The 17,058-nt window shown below is 32.7% G+C and overlaps 1 protein-coding gene across 6 annotated transcripts in view; it reads left to right on the top strand.

Annotated features, from left to right (window-relative positions):
• Wdr62 (WD repeat domain 62) overlaps positions 1-17,058 on the top strand; it is a 128,297-nt gene that overhangs the window by 27,735 nt on the left and 83,504 nt on the right. For 2 of the 6 annotated variants that reach the window (XM_089713323.1, XM_089713322.1), the window contains exon 1: positions 3,979-4,193. The exons of the other annotated variants lie outside the window; for them this stretch is intronic. The gene's annotated coding sequence lies outside the window, so the exon portion shown is untranslated. Of the gene's footprint in view, positions 1-3,978; positions 4,194-17,058 lie in introns of those variants that run through there. 6 annotated transcript variants of the gene reach the window in all.

Genomic DNA, 17,058 nt, shown 5'->3' with positions numbered 1-17,058 from the left:
CAAAGCAGTGTTCGGAACCGTTCGAACAGTTTCACTTTTACCGTGGTTTCATAAAACCACACAACATTTTTTAATTTAAATATTTATTAACACTAGGATTTATTTAATTTAGACTAAATCTGATTTGTTTTATCTGAGTAATTTATTGATAATTCATATTTCATTCAAAAAAAGCGAAAACCATCAATACGTACCTACACTGCCTAATCATTCCTGCTTCTATTATAAATTTGAATACATGTATGTATGACTAATAGGCTACGAATAGAAGCAGAAAAGATGAAGTAAAAAGAAAAGGTGAAAAAGTGGACCAGAAAGCATATTTTTATCCAAACTAATTCTTATTAGGTACGTGACAATTCAATTATCCACTCTGTTTTCAGTTAATCTGAACAGTGAACTAACTAATCAACGAGGCGGTAGGTAGGAATAAGAAATAAAATTATAAGCCTACATACAATTACGCATTGTAATATAACCTTGACACCTAAACGATCAAGTAGGTCGGCAAACAGATCTGCGTTAAGATGTACATAAGTGTTCTTATGTGATGTCATTTTTAATAATTAGCGATAAAGAACAAACAAACACATTTATAATATTGTAGTAAGGATAATGGTTTGATAAAGTGAGAAAATTTCTTATGAATATGTGTAAGTTTTATCATAATCAGATGAATAGGATAAGAACGTTTATAGGTCAAGCAAAAAGCTCTAGATATCTGGGACATCTATATCTTATAATCTATGCAATATAATATGAAGGAAAAATGATTTCTAGGCTCTCGTAATTCCATAAAAGATGTGGGTAATAAAGATGATCCTTGGCTTTATTTTTGCCTATTTGATAATTAAGTAATGAAGTTAAGTTTGATTATTAATTATATTACAATTAATTAATAATGATGGTAAATGAATACAGACGTACTGCAATATAATTAGTTAATAATAATGATTTTCGAGTAAATGAATATAGACGTACTGCACCATCGAAAATCTTTTTTCGACTTTGCGGAAAATTATCATGTGCAGTGTATGGTTCATATAATTTAAAATTAATACATGTTAATAACATTTTATTACCACGAGGCGAGGAATACTACTGTATAAAGTTTGTTTTTAAAACCGGTTTTTGTCAATTCATTCGATGTATTCATATTTATTCTGCGTACGCGAAACGGAACAAATCCAACATTCGTAATTATCTGTCCAAATTGTCCTCGATTTGGACTCGACCTTTTTAATAATACCTATAGATGATCACATATCGATAAAAAGATATAAAGATATAATACAACTTGACAACGTGGTTCTGTTGTCGATGCATCTAGCTTTTCGCCCGCGTAGGCAAAAGAAAACCCGCATAGTTCCAATACCCGTGCGATTCGGGATAAAAACTATCCTATGTGTTAATCCAAGTTACCCTCTATGTGTGTGCTAAATTTCATTGTAATTCAGAAGTATTTGCGTGAAGGAGTAAACAAACATGCATACACAATACACATACATCCATCCTTACAAACTTTCGCATTTATAATATTAGTAGGATAGGATAAACTTCAAATGTAATAAAATACATGCGAATTTTATGCACACAGACCTTTCATTGACAACACACCTTTCCAAATGCCCACACCTATTTATTTAGACAATGCAAACATAAGCACGTCCTATCTTATATATAAAATTCTCGTGTCACAATGTTAGTCTGCATACTCCTCCGAAACGGGTGGACCGATTCTCATGAAATTTTCTGTGCATATCGGGTAAGTCTGAGAATCGGCCAACATCTATTTTTCATATGTACCACGGGCGAAGCCGGGGCGGACAGCTAGTATTATAATAAAATAACTACATCATACCGTATATGACATATCGTTTAAAAGTGACATTGAGTGATAATTTATCATGATGTCACTATAGAAGCTTATTTGCAATTACGATTGTCTTTATTTATAATGGATTGAAGATAAAACAACGTTGATTTACAGAATGGAAATCCCAATACAGTTCTGTTGAATTTCCGAGACCAACTGCAGAGATGATAAATCTATACTTCTATACTAATATTATAAGGAGGAAAGGTTTGTATGTATGTATGGCTTTCACGCATAAACTACTGGACCGATTTTGATGAAATTTGGCACAGATAATCTTTAGACCCTAAGAAACAAAATAGGCTAAGTACCTTTTATTGCGAAATATGTACCAAGGGCGAAGCTGGGGCGGACCGCTAGTTATAATATAACTGCAGTATGCGCACGATCATGAATCTCCTAATTTTGATTAACACGCTTTTATTAGCTTCACCTGTATGTTTGTAAATTGTATGTAACCGACTCCTATAGACTCGATTTTGACCCACTTTAAACAGACATATTTAATTCAAACACTTATCAAGGATCGGTGACAATACAATAATTTCATGAGCCTGTCTTATTAAAGCGTGTCTGTAACAGACCACGTTAGATATAGAATAATCAAGAACTCATACTAAATATGGAAGTTTGGAATTATATCTATGATAAACGTCAAATTCCAACTATTCGAAAGTAAATGCACGAAGATTTGCACGCAGTGAATTATTTTACATTAAACAAGAAGCATATGGAGCAAAACTAGTCTTCGGCAAATTATTTTATATTTTTTTTTATAATATGGGCTGGAGATTAACCATGATATCTTATAGCAGTATGACATCCAGTGTGGAAAAATGACAGCGCTATATTGGTCACCTAGCACCATCACGTTCCCACACTGGAATAAACACTGCTTACTAATTAGTAATTACATTATGGTAACCCAACAAATAAAATATAGGTACATATTACATCTAGAAGGCGAAAACATTTCTTTAGGTAACTAGGTATACAATTCCTAAAAAATGTGTGCGTGTAGGTACTAACTAGTGTACACACGTAAGAAGTGAAACTTCTTTATGACCTTATTTTTCAAAAAATAATTTACTATATCCAAATTTTCAGCAATACGTCGAACCACGCGTGGTAGGGATAAGAAAAAGATGGCGCGTAACGGAAAAATGTCACGCGTAACGAAAAAATGTTACACTAAATTTTTTTCCAACCCCGATAAAGAAGTTTCACTTCAAAAATGTCGTACCTCTTTGATAAGTTAATCGACTTATAAACAAACTTTAACACATACAAGATAATGTGTATTTACGTATTATTACAGGTGTTTGAATTAATTTATAATTAGCAAAATAACTGCGGAGTGTTCATTTGTTACTAATTAAATAATTGCGCTTTTTACAAAATAGTTATTTACTCTAATGGTGATGATTAGTAAAAACCGAGGTTGGACAAGGTCAACGTTACATTGTAGTTAAATAATATATTATTTTCTTCTTTGATATAGGTTAGGTATAGAGTTTTTTGCCTACTTGAGTGTTCTTCTTATTAGTTATTAATTATTATCTAAATTATACTGCGTTTTAGGTGCATTTGGAGTTATTTTTGTGGTTTTATTTAATATCATTTAATGATGTACGAGACTACACACATAGAATAAAATTTAATATAATATAAAATTTGTTAATTCCGACATAAGTAAGTACCTACTCGTTGATAAATATATACAATAAAACATTATTTCGCTTTTTATGTGTTTAGTCTACAGTGCAAAACTTTCTTATAAAAAAATAAAAATAAACATGCTTGTTTTCTAGTCTATCTATATTTAATACAAAAACCATTTAAAACACGAGCAAAAAGCAATTTTAACGTTTTATCACACGTCTCAACTGACTAAACGTAATAATCGAAGGTCGATATATTTGTAATGCGGCACTAATCACAGCATTTGGACGTCAGCTAGGGCTTCTAATACTATTCGACGTTAATTCAATGATACACAATAAAACCGGTCGCATGCAATAACAAAATATTATACAATCTTTAAATTCACGGAGCGACTGCAATTTTAATTTGAATTAACCCACGTACGTAGGTACTTGCCTCCCACCATTCGTCTAAGCAGTCTGAATTGACGCGCCGCGCGCGATAGTCTCGCGTATCGTCACAGATAAAAAATAAAAATAAAAAATTACAAAAAATCGCTCTGGATGCAAGTGGTTTTGGTAATTAGTGGCCAGGGTGTATAGCGGGAATGTTCTGGATGCGTTAGTGGCCAGTGTTATTTGTGACAGTGTTCTTTTTTTAAATGTGAATTATGGTATGGTGTTTTGAATATTGTTTTTTTTAATAAAAAAAAGCGGCAAATGACCCATTTTGAGTTAATTGAAACGCTAGTTTTTAAGCATATTTGCTATCTGTAATTAACTATTTGTCGGTAATTCACGTATTTTGTTATTTTCGACCGTATTACAATGGTGGGTAGGCATGTTTTTTTAGTGATGCAAGTAATTTTGAGCGTGATGATTTAATTCTCTTAAGATAAGAGTTATAATGTATTCGTGAGAGTAAATATTGATAGCATTCGCAAATATAAAGTGGGTTAGGTGGAGTTTCAGACACTTGTTATGTTTGAAAGCAAGGCCGGAATCGAGAGTATTCCATAACTTTTGAATAACTACTAGTGGTATATGGAATACAGGCATTTGATTTTAAAACACTTAATTGGAAAATAATCTTTAGTAATAACTACAGAATATAAGATGTGTAAAAGTTATCGGAGAAAAATATATTATATCTACCTATATGTTCATAAATAGCCTTTAAATAAACAAGAATTTTCGATTGTCGGTAAATAAAGTAATTTATCATTTTTATAATTTTTACCAAGAAAGTATGTACCTTCTTACTAATAAATGAATTATTTCCTTGATACATCCGTTTTCACACGAGAGAATAAAAAGTGGTCTTAAAAATGACTTACTTAAGTTATAATTAAACTTTATATTTTTTAATCTTTCAAAATTTCAAATAAATAATAGATTGTACAGTTAATAAATAAATAATTCAACAAACACACAGCCAATAAAAATACAATACATCTTTTGGTAAAAAATAGAATATGTTAAAGACCCTTTTTAATTAGTTAATAGATACTAAGTATGTTTAAGTTATGAGTCAACAATTGAAAACCCTTCTAATCACATTAATTGGTCCTTATGTCTGTCTGCACTGTTTGCATGAATTGGTACCAAGTATGTACTAATACAGTACAACTATTATTTTGTTCTATGTCTTTGTGGTTCGTGGAATTTTTGGCATAAGTTGCCTATAGATAAGTTGGAGGAGATTCGCGTAAATACAACTTTTCGTAAACAAAATGTTATAGGTATCTATACCTATACATAACTAGTGTATGTAAATTGTAATCTATATACATTAAGAATAGGAGAGATAAACTTCAAATCGAATGAAAAACCAAATGTGATATTTACTGAAGAACATTTATTGTATACTATGAATAAAATGTGCTATCGCATTTTAGTAGAAAGCAAACATGAAACTATTACACTCTTGATATAAGCATATTAAATAATACATGGAATAAACGTAAAAATAACATACAGGGTGTACCAAAAAGTAGTGATGAACGGAAGCTAAGAGGTAGAGGACCTAGAGGGCTATCCGAATAACCCCCATGTATGTTATGCGATTTTTCGTATTTTCGGAGTTATGACGTTTTTTTTCAATTTTTCACCTATCGCCGAGTACGATGATATTTTCACTCATGCTGACGTCAATGATTGCGGAAGATGCTTGATTTTTTTTGTGTGCTAAGCTGAAAGATAGGCCAATTCAGTATGGTAACATTTACTATCGTTAGATCTTTGAATGGAATAAAAAAAAAAGAATTAAATGGCAAGAAAGATAAAATTACCCAGTATGTTCACCACTTCAAGGGCCCGTAAAAAAATAAAATCACATAAAAAAAGTTTTCCGTTTGACTTTTAAAAACTTGCTCTATCTATCAGTTAGCTACCCTGAAAATTTCATTTTATTATTCAGAAGGCTTCAATCAAAAAATTTAAATCTAAATGTGGTAAGTGCAAAAATTGAATTAACATGATTATCATTAAAACCAATAAATAGGTGTTTAATTACCAGAAATTTTTAAAATAACCCCGCTGTTGCTCAATGCAAGTGCGACATCACCGTAAAAAGTTATCTTTTTAATGTCTGAATGCCCTTTTATCATTTTTAATGGTTTCTTCTGCTACTCTGAATTTCCGGGTTATTTCGTCCAAATTGTGGCATTCTCTCAAGTAGCCGAGGTCTTTTTAGTATTCCCATTGAAACAAATCAATGGGGTTTAGGTCGAGGGACCGTAGAGGCCAGGCTTTATGGCAGGCGTCACCGGCGCATGCGCAGGCTGCAACGACCAATCCATCTTTCAGGGTATCTTTGCCCTTTAGCCTGGCCTGCACGGTCCCCGGACATAAACCCTATTGATTTTTTTCCGTGGGATACTACAAAGACGAGAGACTGCTACAATTTGGACGAAATAACCCGGAAATTCATAGTAGCAGACGAAACCATTAAAAATGATAAAAGAACATTCAGACATTTAAAAGACAACTTTTTACGGTGATATCGCACTTGCATTGAGCAACGGCGGGGTTATTTTAAAAATTTCTGGTAATTAAACACCTATTTATTGGTTTTAATGATCATCATGTTAATTCAATTTTTGCACTTAAAACATTTAGATTTAAATTTTTCGATTGAAGCCTTCTGAATAATAAAATGAAATTTTCAGGGTAGCTATCTGATAGATAGAGCAAGTTTTTAAAAGTCAAACGGAAAACTTTTTTTATGTGATTTTATTTTTTTACGGGCCCTTGAAGTGGTGAACATACTGGGTAATTTTATCTTTCTTGCCATTTAATTCTTTTTTTTATTCCATTCAAAGATCTAACGATAGTAAATGTTACCATACTGAATTGGCCTATCTTTCAGCTTAGCACACAAAAAAAATCAAGCATCTTCCGCAATCATTGACGTCAGCATGAGTGAAAATATCATCGTACTCGGCGATAGGTGAAAAATTGAAAAAAACGTCATAACTCCGAAAATACGAAAAATCGCATAACATAGGTACATGGGGGTTATTCGGATAGCCCTCTAGGTCCTCTACATCTCAGCTTCCGTTCATCACTACTTTTTGGTACACCCTGTATATACGCCATAGATAATCGCACAAAATATTTCCAATATCGCATATGTCATCTAATTGACAAATTATAACTTCATATTTTAGTCTGTGGGTTAGTTATTCGGGTAGGCTGATGTTTTGGCGGCAAGGTCGCCATTCTGTGTCAATGTTGGAATATCATTCGGATGTTTTCGTCCTTGTTATTGATTTAAGGATTTATTGCGTAAGTATTAAGGGCTATATTTGGTTGGATTAGAAAAGATTTGGAAGAAATGTTATTAGCTTCACCTATATGTTTGTATGCCGACTTCTTACAAATGTTGACCCACTTTATAAAACGGACATATTTAGTTCGAACTTTGTACACTTAACAAGGATCGGTGACAAATGACAATACAATAATTTAATCTTATTGGAGCGTGTTTATTTTCTCTAGGTATATTTATTAGGCATAAGTAAAACTTAATATAGTGTATAAACTTATTAGAAGAATATCACATTTGCTTTACTTGATTAAACTTTTCGTAATCACTACATAGTATAAAACAAAGTTGCTTTCTCTGTCCCTATGTTCCTATGTATGCTTAAATCTTTAAAACTACTTCAATGTAAACCAATTCTTGTAATAGTTTTTTACATATGTTTAACATACCTAACACATAACTGTATATTTTCGTTACATACAGTGAATGCTCGGTTAAGCAACCTTAAGTGCAGTGTGACTATTGATGGGTGACCGCTTTATGCTTCATGTACATCTTCATTACAGTAATATGTTATATTTTATACTAGTTTTAGGTGATACTGAAATTATGATAAAATATAAGCGAAGCGATGATGGCTACTGAACAATCTGTGCAACGAACTTAGGTCATTTTTATTGACACAAAGTGTGTAGTGTTGTTTCTTGTTTATTTTATGGCTTATTTAGTTAAATAATCATTATTATTTGTCTACGAATTTTCATTTAGGTACATAACTAAGTAATCTGCACTATAATATATCTTACGTTCCACGAAAAACTAAGTAAATAGCATTTTCTTACAAATACTAATAAAAACAAACAAATAAGGGCAGAGCAGTAAATAAACCTATGATTTCTTTCTTCAGCCAAGTCTATCTATAAAATATTATTCAGTGACCACATAAAAGAAACGCTACACGTCAAACATCCATTACCATAAACTCCAATGCATCCAAGGCTGATGCATTTTAAGTTCAACCTTCAAGTCTTCAAGTAATACCATAAACGCCTTCCGCGTTTAGTAAACAAGTCTATACAAGGTACGGGAAGTTATCTAGACTTGCATATTTAGGGCTTGATATAGATTTATTATGGGCCGATTTTTCAATGCTTGGATAAAACTTATCCGTCCATTGAAATATTACACGATAATACATATTAAAATGTCACGTAAACTGTCAAATACGGGCAATTAGAATACGTTTTTAAAATGATAGTTTTATACATTATTCGACGAATAAGTTTTATCCAAGCATTGAAAAATCGGCCCTTAATCGAGCTATATTTTGATATTTACGTACTTAGTCGCTTTTATTGTTCAAAAACACACGCTGTCAGTATCAGCCAGACCCTATTATGTTAAGTATTATTAAGATGTTATGCTTACATATTATACTTACAAATATATGGGTCAAACTAGCTTTCCACCCGCGGCTTCGCCCGCGTTTTCAAAGAAAAACCCTCATAGTTCCCGTTCCCGTGGCATTTCCGGGATAAAACCTATCCTATGTGTTATTCTGATGTATAAGCTATATTGTGGTAAAGTTTCATTCAAATCCATTCAGTAGTTTTTACGTGAAAGAGTAACAAACATCCATACATCCATACAAACTTTCGCCTTTATAATAGAAGTAGGATATATACGACCCCCACATCAATATTTATTTCCTTTTGGACCAATATTATTGATCATATTCGTACCAGCTTGTAATAGGGGTAATTATCTTCATACGAATTAACTCTTTCACGATGATAATAGCTTGTAACCAATGTAACAGTCAAATAGTCCTGTATGCATGTTCGTTTGATAGATCGGTTTATAATTGGCGGTTTTTTTTGTAAAATATCGTTCCGCACCGGTAGGTAAACGTCAAAGTGTTTGTTTTAACGATTCGTTGAAGTGAAAATGTATTGGTGTTCGCCTGTAGTGTAGATCTAACAATACATGTCTCAAGTATTGGTAAATTATGGTAACATACTTCCAATGATAAAATGTTTGAATTGGATTTTAATTTAGGACACGTTATGTTGTTTTCTGAACTGTGGTAAACGGTTATGACGATAAAAAGTGCTTCTAGAAGAAGTCTAATTGAATAAGTTATTAATTTGTCAGTTTGATCTTGGATGTTTACAGAAATAAAAATCTAAGAATGAAGAATTCAGTAACAAAAGCATTTTTAAAGAAAGAGCAGATGCTTCATTTGTAATTAGAATATATTGGTAATTATTCTCAACTAGTGGTCCGCCCCGGCTTCGCCCGTGGTACATATTTCGCAATAAAAGGTAGCCTATGTCCTTTCTCGGGTATCAAAATATCTACATACCAAATTTCATGCAATTTGGTTCAGTAGTTTAGGCGTGATTGAGTAACAGACAGACAGACAGAGTTACTTTCGCATTTATAATATTAGTATGGATTTACGGAAATCTCACACAAATTCAAACGAAGCAATCCATACACAGACCTATTACGTTATAATCAATAACTGCCTACATTTATGGTACCATACCATAGCAGGGTCGGTTCGTCAATCACGTCAACTTAGGAAGTGACGATTGTAGCATCCGCGTCTGTCAAGGTGTGTGTCGACGGTCCGTATAGAGAAGAGTGGATTGCTAATTATGAAAGTAAATAATTATTATTTTTAACAAAAAAATAAGCGTGTTTTAAATGGCCAGAATTAGACCACATTGATATTGGACCAGAAGGCAATAGCTTCCAAAAAAAAGAGAATATCCAAAATTGGTTTATCCAGTCGAAAGTTCTGTGGTAATAAACCAAAGAAAAAGCAGTCGAATGGAGAATCTCCTACTTTTTTAAATTTTACATTTCCCTTATATTGATCTATTTTCACACCAGTATTCACTCCCATATTTGCTACTTCTTATTTTAGACCTTTGGATTCGTAAAAATAGAGAACAATAAATACTTTTCAACTCTTGACCCAGCTTTTGATCGAATACACTATTATGTATCAAGGTGTGGGTATACCGTTGTGTATATGTAGCGTGCTAGAATTTAGCAGATACCTTCTGAATGCTAATATCGGACACTATATGTCGAAGCTTAGTGTGCGGTGATTGGGTATGTAAATATTATCTATACATATAATAAATCTGTAGAAGGGTCAATTCTGTACATTGAAAATATTGAAAAAATAAATAGCAGGGGGTGTTACTGGATCGATACCAAACCCAAATATGTGATTAAAAAATTTTTTGTCTGTCTGTCTGTCTGTCTGTCTGTCTGTCTGTATGTGAAGACATCACGTGAAAACTAACGGTTCGATTTCGATGAAACTTGGTATAATTATACCTTATTATCCTGGGCGTAAAATAGGATACTTTTTATCCTGGAAAAATACGTAGAAAAAAAATTAATCTTAATTTTTCAGTTTTATCCATAGACGTTGTTCTGTAGAACCGCGAACACACGTTGCGTATTATTATAGGCCTAGCCGTATTTGGGCCCAATAGATATTTATAAGATGTCATTGTCAGAGTTAATCAAAATGGAGACCATCCACGCGAAGACCGACATCCGCGCGGACGGAGTCGCGGGCGGAAGCTAGTTTAGAATAAAAATTTCTGGATTCAATCTAAAATGACTCTGTAGACAAACAACATAAATGTTTTATTACCTGATAGATAAGTTACATAACATCTTCGAATGTACATATTAGAAAAAATATCAATCATTTTATATCAAAAGTTTTGTTTTATTTGAGACTGCATATAACTAACGTCTAACATGTTCTACTGGAATAAATACTTCTACTACTATACTTTTTTATACTACCAACACATTGACAAACGAATATACGTTGTTTAATAACAGTCTCTTTGCTTTAATTTTCACTAAAATAATCTTTAACATCTACACTCTACTGTCACCTGTAAAATAATTAACAACTGCACCATTTATATGACAACTATGTATTTATATCTGGGGAATACCTTATCGGCAGGTTATCATGAATAATAAAATATGACATCACGATTCATGTGCGTAGTTGACTTAGTATGCGATCAACTGAGCCAGCCATATTAGTGTGCATATGATTAAATAACGTTATTTGTTATAGCAAAAGCTGTAGCATGAAACATAATAAATGTTCGGAAAACTTCGCGTTTGAATATCGTTATGCTTTCGCATCGATTTGTTTTGTAGTTTGATGAAAAGCCCATTATAGATGGTATATTAAAAAAATCCACAACTAATGATCACATTTGGATACTTCCTACAGATATAAATTTATAAAGAATAGAAAAAATTCGATCACGAGGCGGGACTCGAACCCGCATCCTTTCACGCCAATCCGGGGCGTACTTCCTATAGATTTTGAAAGATATTTAACAGGTAATATTTATACAGTTCACGTTACATGAGCTAACTAAAATTAAGGTAAATGTTAAAAATATGTAATGACTATTCGAAAGTGCTTCTAAAAGAGTCAGTCTAATTGACTTTAAGCTTTAGTTTGAGTTTAAGCCGCTTCTCGAGGCTTTTTGCTCTATGGAAACCCGCTAAAGAAATATATTTAGATACTAAATAGCTTTCGTCTGAATTGATATAGACATACACGATTGAAGTAGGATAATAAGGATATAAGGAAGATAGGTTGGTCGCGGAAGAATTCCAACCAATACCAGCGGCTCGACGGAACACAGTGGGGTTTTAGTCGATAAGACTCCGACATAACCCACGGCTCCTTCCCCGGGGGCCGTGGGTATCTTTGGAAGATTTCCCCACTTAAAAAAGGTATCTATAGGTCAAGCAAATAAATATGTACAGTACAGTAAGTCGTCAAATTATAAACAAAATTACACAGTTTTGTAATAAAACATTACAATAGGCTAAGACATGCCTAGATTGTGTTAAAGTTATTTGAGTGATGTATAGTTGCAAATAAAATGTCATAGTGTGGGTGTAAACCATACAAATGGTCATTATTTGTAACCTTCGATTTTCTAGGCTTACGTAATGCGTACATATTCCGTCGTTTGCTAAGGTTTTGCCCAAATATTGTGATTGTTGGATTTAGTTGTACATAAATGTATTTAAAGCGTAATTTATTTATTTTAATGTTTATAACTCTATACCAATGCCAAAAAACGAAGTTTTTGTTTATTTAATATGTGGACGATTTTCAACTTCATTTACAATTTAAACATCTGCGAAATGTGTAAATGTGGTAATATCGTACATTAATTCAATGCAAGAAATTATAGATACACTCACCGCCCGCGGCTTCGCCCGCTTTGTCTAAAACCTAATAAATCATATACAAAAACCTTTCTCTTGAATCACTCTATCTTTAAAAAAAAAACCACATCAAAATCCGTAGCGTAGTTTTAAAGATTTAAGCATATAAAGGGACATATGGACAGAAAAAGCGACTTTGTTTTATACTATGTAGTGATTTTCATCTAGATAGCTAAGTTTCTATTTAAATGTTAAAAATATGACTGCAAAAGAATAGAAAATCTGTTTAAAAATTTATAAAACTGAAAAATAAGCCCGCCATCGTTGCTAAATCTCCAAACATTCCATTGAACTAATATCTAGTCTAGTTAGAAACAGTTCGACTGTCGTGATGCTATGCGATTTCGGAAGACGCACACGCTGTGTCGAATGTGGACCGCTACGGTCTGCTGACCCAGAAACTCGTTCCGCAGTATAAGCCAGATTTGATCCTGGTTTAAGACGAAACGTTACAGGTTAAACCACGTTTTCATAATTGTTTGAGATGATCCTTGTTTTAAGAGTATCCTATGGACTATTATACTTGAGAGATTAAACTACAGTTAAAAACTTGTTGAGATGATCCTGGTTAAACACATTCCTGTAAATTATTCTCTCGTTAGGGCAGTAAATGCTATAGGTTTTTGGAAGACGCACACGCTGTGTCGAATGTGGACCGCTACGGTCTGCTGACCCAGAAACTCGTTCCGCAGTATAAGCCAGATTTGATCCTGGTTTAAGACGAAATGTTACAGGTTAAACCACGTTTTCATAATAGTTTGAGATGATGGTTAAACCACATTTCCATAGTTGGTTGATATGATCCTTGTTTTAAGAGTATCCTATGGACTATTATACTTGAGAGATTAAACTACAGTTAAACACTCATTGAGATGATCCTGGTTTAAATACCATCCTGTAAAGTATAAATTATTGACTCGTCAGGGTAAATTTTGTAGATTTCGGAAGACGCACATGCTGTGTCGAATGTAGTCGGCTACGGTCTGGTGACCCAGTAACTCGTTCTGCTCGCTGAACGAGACTTTGTCTTGAGATAATCCTGGTTTTAGACGATCCTATGAATTAAGCTATGAGGTTAAACCACAGTTAAACAGTTGTTCAGATGATTAAGGTTTAAGACATTAGCAATTCATTTTCAGCACGCTTGTTATGATAAGAAGAAGATATTTTCTTTATAGAAAAAGTGTGCAAGCGATCACCACTGTCCTTGAACCTTCACAGTTGCTAGTTTTACCTTATACATATACAATTTTTTGTTGTTAATATGTTAATTAAATCTTGTTATAACAAAAATATTTAGTTATAATTCTACCTGTTACATTCTAACATAAAACAGGTTTTAACAGTAACAATATAGCAGCGATATACAATATTATACAGTCTATCCTGATTTCTCTCAGTGTCGGATTTCCGTCCACTGCACTAGAGAGTGCACCTGCTTTGTGCAAATACCTAAGTAAGTACTTGGTTGCTTCCTGGGTTTGAACGCATTGTATTGAGTATGATGGTTTAAATAGGGGTAAATATGATATGTTTTGATATTAAATAAGTTTATAATTTATACAGGGTGTCCCACTAATGGTATACTAAGCGCGAAGGGATTTGTAGTTTTGCATACACTGATCACGTAAAAAATACTTAAACAACAAAATTACGCCAAAAATTTTTTGCTTAATTTTGTCTCTAGCTTCGCGCAGCCGGCATATACGTATACCGCTTCGCTAATGTGAGCATTTTGTCTATGAAAACACAATCTTAAACGATAGCTCACGTGTGGGTGGAAAAGTTGAGCAGGTTGCTTGTTAGGGGTATACACATAGAGTTTTGAGAATTCGTCTATTTGTCAAAAAAATTCGTCTGGAATTTTATAAGTATTTTTTACGTACTCAGCGTATGCAAAACTATAACCTCCTTGGGGCTTAGTATACCGTTGCTGGGACACCCTGTATATATAGAAAGCACATGTACAAGTCTGGTGACGGTAGAAATGTGAAATGAAATCAATCGGAGTGCTTATGTAGTTTTTAGAACAATGACGTCCTGTCAAATCATAATGCTGAGAATTTTTGGTATATGAGGAACCGTATCTGGTATCTACGAAATATCTTATTATTTTTCTGAACGAAATATTACATTTATTCAGTTTAATTATTTTCCTTATTTAATTTAAAGATTCAAAAGTGTAATTCTCCTCTATTATTATATGCTCTGATGTAAATACAGATACATTGAAATATAACTTAAAAAGATAAATATTAAATTATATTTATTCGTTACTTTTAAGTTAGAACATCAGATAAGAAGTCGTTGACTTTTTAATCAAAGTTTTTGTTACATAAACATAGCATTGAAGAGCTCGTAAAAACATTAGTATCTTAATTTTTTTATATTTTCTTGAGAATTAGTTGTTAATTCAAATGTAATAATACTTTTATGAATCTTTTATTATTATAAATTTTAAGTATTATGTCATAGAACATTTCATAGAACGCTCGCATTTCATTCCACTTTATTTAACAGAGAACAGAGCTATTCAGATTATTTTTTATTATTGTGTATTTATATTCTATGCTAATGAACGTATAATGTAGATACCATATTACTATTCAAACTCAAACTCAAATTCAAACATTTATTTATTCAATTAGACTTCTTCTAGAAGCACTTTTGAATCGTCATTACATATTAATTTTTAACATTTGCCATCCATTTACTATATTAAACATCTCTCATCTCTATCAATTATTTTTTTATTTAAATTTGTACGTCTGTCTACCGGAAGCTCTAGTCACAATGTAACAAATTGGGCAATTACAGTAATTATTCTTTCGTAAGAGGGAAGCCGGTTCGACGTAACGCACTCGAATTAGCATATAACAGATGTAATGAATTAACTATGTATGTTGTGTGGTGTTACGTGGTGTGTTTTTGCTATGTTGGGTTGTTGAATAAATGAATTTCGAGAAGTTATGGAATATGACGTATGTTTGGTATTGTACTGATGTTTTAAGGGAAATCATTTGACCATGAATTTACTACTTTGTTATTAAATTAAAAGATCGTGGTAGTTTTGTCCGTTTCTTATTTGTTATGTAAATTATAATTTTTATTACATGATGCGTCAATTGGACGTATTTAAATCTTCTTATCTTCTTATATATAAAAATGAATCGCAAAATGTGTTGGTAAGCGCATAACTCGAGAACGGCTGAACCGATTTCGATAATTATTTTTTTATTATATTCCTTGAAGTACGAGGATGGTTTTTATGTAGAGAAAACGTAAATATGTACCACGGGCGAAGCCGGGGCGGACCGCTAGTTCTTTTTTTATTATATTCCTTGTAGTACGAGGATGGTTTTTATGTAGAGAAAACGTAAATATGTACCACGGGCGAAGCCGGGGCGGACCGCTAGTCTTATATATAAAAATGAATCGCAAAATGTGTTGGTAAGCGCATAACTCGAGAACGGCTGAACCGATTTCGATAATTCTTTTTTTATTATATTCCTTGAAGTACGAGGGTGGTTCTTATGTAGAGAAAACGTAAACATGTACCACGGGCGAAGCCGGGGCGGACCGCTAGTAGGGAATAGAATTAAGTTAATATTTTGAAAATAAAGTTAATATTTTTAGGAATAAGTTTCAATTTGGTTAAAAAAATCGTGCAAAATATTGTAGACTCAATTTGATAAACAATTTTATCCAATTTCAAATACAGATAAAATATCGAGATTCACAATAACTTTGAACCTTAGAATTACGACTATAGCAAAATACCTAAACATACGCAAAAATAATAACGTCACGACCTGATTATATCACCAATATAACTATAAACTACCAACAAAACTCATGACACTTCCATAATAACGAAATAACAGTAATTAAAACATTTACATACATAACACCTTTCCGTATAACCACAGTATAACTATATCCTTGGCACAGTTAAGTTACTAACCGTGAACTGTTATATAATACAATTTGTATTGACACAACTGTTAACTAATCAGCAGGTAGAGGTGTAAATCTTTGTTAAGGAAAACTTAATACTGTTAATAGATTGTCTTAGTAAAAAATATTTACCACTTAAGTTGATCGTTGTGTCACCCGTTACTTATTTTACATGTTTCTTACCGTTTAAACCTTCCCTGTACTATGATAAACATTATAAAACGAAAATCATCTAAATCGGCTCACCCGTTCTCGAGTTTTAGCGAGACTTATGAATAGCAATTGATTATGCTGAATTTTATAACAATTCTTCAAACATAATTTAAAAATCGTGTACATCATTATACCGGTATACCCATTGACTCTAATGGCAATCTTCTCTTCTTATATATAAAACTGAATCGCAAAATGTGTTGGTAAGCGCATAACTCGAGAACGGCTGAACCGATTTTGATAATTCTTTTTATATTATATTCCTTGAAGTACGAGGATGGTTTTTATGTAGA

Source organism: Colias philodice, chromosome 30, assembly GCF_061535455.1.
Source record: "Colias philodice isolate Cphi_HAF_F1 chromosome 30, ilColPhil1 Martin Lab GWU primary, whole genome shotgun sequence".
NCBI classification, from domain to species: domain Eukaryota; kingdom Metazoa; phylum Arthropoda; class Insecta; order Lepidoptera; family Pieridae; genus Colias; species Colias philodice.
Note: the sequence above shows the minus strand (reverse complement) of the source record. Positions and strands in the feature narration are given on the sequence as shown.